At 45.1% G+C, this 4,009-nt stretch overlaps 1 long non-coding RNA gene across 1 annotated transcript; it reads left to right on the plus strand.

Annotated features, from left to right (window-relative positions):
• Positions 1–332: 332 nt before the first annotated feature.
• LOC139706235 (uncharacterized) lies at positions 333–3,287 on the plus strand. The gene is made up of 3 exons (XR_011707871.1): positions 333–408; positions 728–775; positions 3,209–3,287. It is a non-coding gene; the product is annotated as an uncharacterized lncRNA (long non-coding RNA).
• The last annotated feature ends 722 nt before the right edge of the window (positions 3,288–4,009 follow it).

Genomic DNA, 4,009 nt, shown 5'->3' on the forward strand with positions numbered 1-4,009 from the left:
TCATGGTCATTTGTTACACGGCATTAGAAAACTAAAAGGCAGCCGGAGATGAGAAGAGAGAGGTTGTGCTAAGGAGCTCAGATTTTATTAAGTAGGTTGTGAGGAGCTCTCTCCAGGAGGAGCTCTCAACAAGGAAATGCTACAGAAGTTCAGTTTTCAGAAGATTGCTCTGACAACAAGCAGGGAGAGACTTCAAGGACAAGGCTGGAAGCCTCTCATCTTCCCCGAAGCCAGGAATACAAATGAGCATTTGACCTCAGACCAAGAAAAATCATGAAACATGTATTTATTGAACATCTACAGGAAGCTGTGGTCAGTGAAGAGGAAGACAGTAAGAATTACAGAGCATGGCCCCGGCCCTTAAAACACTGTGTCCAGTTGGGAAGCGAGGCTCAGAGGCAGACAAAGGTCAGTTGATTGGTTTTGTTTCATTTGATCTTATTCACTAACAATTTGATCGGTGGATGATACTTAAAAGAAGAAATGGATTAAAATCTCCTCCCACGGGTAAGGCAAGGAGGAATCCTGTGAGGAGAGAAGCTGAGGTCCATCTTGAAGGGTGGGAGGATTTGGATGAGCAAAGGGAGTAATGGAATGGCCTGCAGACAATTTCTTGGTGAGAAAAATACACAGAGAAAGCCTAGATCTGGGAACCTGGGGAAGGAAACCTGGAAAGGACTGAAATGAGACTGGGAAAACTTTGATTTTTCCCCTTCTTTGCCTCTAGTGCTGACCACATTTTATAAGGGCTACCCAAGAAGGCTTCATGGAAGAGGTAAGTGAGATGGTTCTGAAAGAGAGGAGGGCTTAGACCCGTGTCACGGAGCAGAGAGAATCTTTCTGTGGGGAGGAAGAGGAAGCCAGCGCATAGCAGTGAAATGGGGGACAGGGGCAAGACCCGCTTGTTAGAGAATATGAAGAAGTAGGGAAGAGAAAAGTCAGGTAGGACCAAATCTTTACTTCAAAAGTCTTAAAATCAGTGTCCTTTTGAGTTCAGATGTCCTAAGCACATCTATGATCACATCACTCCCTATTTATCCCCTTGTGTGATTTCCTACTTGGGATAAAACCAGTGCTCCCTCCCCTCAGGTACAGAGCACACCTGCCCATCTCTCTGCCTTCAACTCATAACCCACAGTCCCCAGCACTTGGCCCATCTCCTCAGAACACCCAGTTCCTTCTGTTCTCACCAGGCTCAGTGAATGGAGGAAGTAGAAGCACACTGGAGGCGAGACTTCCCTGAACTCACCCCCATTCAGGTCCTCCTTTGCCACTCGCTGTCATGGCACCTGCCTGCTTTGTGGCACGTAGCACAGTTGGGACCACAGCCTGGGTGATGGGTGGCTGAGTGTCTGGGTGTGAGTGGAACACACAAGGCCTGGTCTGGTGGTCTACCGCCATGTTACCCAGGCCCAGCATGGTGTCTGGCTTGGAGCTGGCACTCAATAAACATGAGCCCAGTGAGTGGAAGGACCCCTGGCTCTACCCCCTGCTGGAGCGTAACCCAGTGTAGAGGTCAAGGACAAAGGCTTGAAGCTGTTGCTCCGTTCCCAGAGCATGAGAAGAAGCCACGTCTCTAAGGCTTCCTACTCACCCACTTGGGACAAAAGCGCCACCAGAGGCAAGTAGACACCACTAGTTGGCAGTAAGTTGAATGCTTTCAAGGCCAATCCTCAAAGCAAGGTGAGGAGAATCACAGGACAGCAAAACTGTGGCCACTTCTAGCAATTTATTATTCTCAAAAAAGCAGAGCGAAAAAGAAAGGAACAGGATCTGGCCGGCACCCCTGCTCTCACCGTAGCTGCAGATGCTTTTACTGGCAAGTTCTCAGAACAAACTTATGGGTTTGTGTTTCTTAAATCACCATTGATAGATAAGAAACCAAGAGATTTTGATATGCCTAAGGTCACGTGGCAAATTAGCAGTGGAACTAAGGTTCAAACTCAAAACCACGGGAGAGTCAACATATTTATTGAACAAGCATTGTTCAGATGTGAGCTCTTGGGTTTCATCTGGTGACTTCATTCCAATTGTATGTAGACTGAGAGAAACCTCAGTCTGGCAGAGGGCTTAATAATTAGAATATAAGAGGATTTAGGACTCGCTGGGGTTGGTGCCAAACTCGGTACTGAGGACAGTGAGTTAAGAGGAAATGAGTGCCTGAGAAAGGTGACCTTCTTCAGAGAGGGAGGTGGGGAAAGGACAGCACTGGAAAGACTCAGCCAGGATGCTGGACGTCCCAGGAGGTCCCTGCGCAGGGGAAAGCAGGTCAATGGCTGGTGCTTTTAGAAACTGAGAAGAATGGTTTAAAAGTGGGGTGTGGTGGTGCATGCCTATAATACCAGCTACTGGAGAGGCTGTGACCGGAGGATCACAGGTTCAAGGCTAACTTGGGCAAATTATCGAGACTCTCTCAAAACAAAAAATAAAAAGGGTTGGGGATGTAGCTCAGTGACAGAGTACTTGCCTAGCGTGTGAGGCCCAGGGTTCCATCCCCAATGCTGAAGGAAAAAAAATGGGGCCACTCAACTGGGTTTGAATCCTGGCTCTAGTACTTCCTCTCTGGGTGACCTCAGGAAAGTGACTTGGTCCAGTTAAGTAGTTCCTTCCCCCATGGCATTGTTACACAAATTAAAGGGGACAATTCAAATAAAGCAGGGTGGTCAGATTGAACCCACTCCATGTCTCTGGGAATAAAGCAGAAGTAGAACACAGAAGCACGCATTCATTTATGAGTGCACTGTCTTCACGCTACCATGAGGAAGTTGGGGGCTACAGGGAGAACTTACGGCCGGCCAAACTGAAAATACTTCCTATTTGTCCTTTCAGACCTTTGATGTAAAGCATTTAGTACACACATCCATTGAGTAAAATACAGTCAGTACACAGCCTCGTGTGCTCAATAAATTCAGATGGTCCCCATTTTATAATCTTTCAACTTTATGGTGGTGCAATAATGATACACATTCAGTAGAAACCGTAGTTTGAATTTTGAATGTGGGTCTTTTCCCAGGCTAGTGATATATGGCATGAGGCTCTCTTGATGAGCTGTGCAGTCTCTGGGAGCCGCAGCTTCCAGTCAGCCCTGCCATCACGAGGGGAAACCAGCGGTACTCCGCGGTACAGCATTGCTAAGCTAGGATGTTTAGTAAGGTAGGAGCACTAAATAATCTTTAGCTTATGATATTTTCATCTTATTTCTTATCAGGACAGAGTCCCATCATAAATCAAGAACATCTATATCATCTCTTATCATCTAATCCCTCTTCTCATGAGATTTGTCCAGGACTGCTAAGTAAGGTGGTAGAAAAAGAAACAGGGTTCAATAAAGAGAGTTTTGCAGGAAACCTGATCCTAGAGAAGTGCATGTCCAACTCACTTCAAGGAAATCTGCACATCAAATCCCATGTCTTATGAGTTGAGCTGAATACAGAAGCAAAACTGACTAATCAAGAATAAAAAGGCTACAGATGGTAACTTGCCTAATGTGTGTTTATTTTCTTATTAAGAAAAATCAGAAGGAGAGACTTGGAGAAAAAGTTTTCCAGAAAGGATGCTTGATAGCAAGCCATTATCTGAATTAAGTTTGGGAACTGTCTAATCTTTGCAGTCCATGATTTACATGCCAGTGAAGTAGATTGAAAACTTTTTTCGGAGAGGTTGTAACCCAACAAACACCATCTAAAATGTAAATAATGATAACAGGCACAGTTGGGTCAATCATACCTTTGTTCAATCAAATAACAATCTGGTGGTAGAGAGGGAGGTAGTTGTTGAATATCAGAAGTTCTTAAGCAAGACTGAAGTTTTAGCATAAAGTAGCAAAAAAAAAATCTTTTTTACTCGTTGGTTTTGTTTTGCTTTTTGCTCGCAGAGGACAGGGCTGGCAAATACTGATTATGTAGATACTGATCACCTGGCTTCCACATCACTATCCATGGCAGACATTACTAGTTGATTACGGCACATTTTCTCCCTGATTCCAGACTGCTTCAGAAGTCTCTGGACT

The sequence above is a fragment of the Marmota flaviventris genome, chromosome 6, assembly GCF_047511675.1.
Source record: "Marmota flaviventris isolate mMarFla1 chromosome 6, mMarFla1.hap1, whole genome shotgun sequence".
Lineage (NCBI taxonomy): Eukaryota > Metazoa > Chordata > Mammalia > Rodentia > Sciuridae > Marmota > Marmota flaviventris.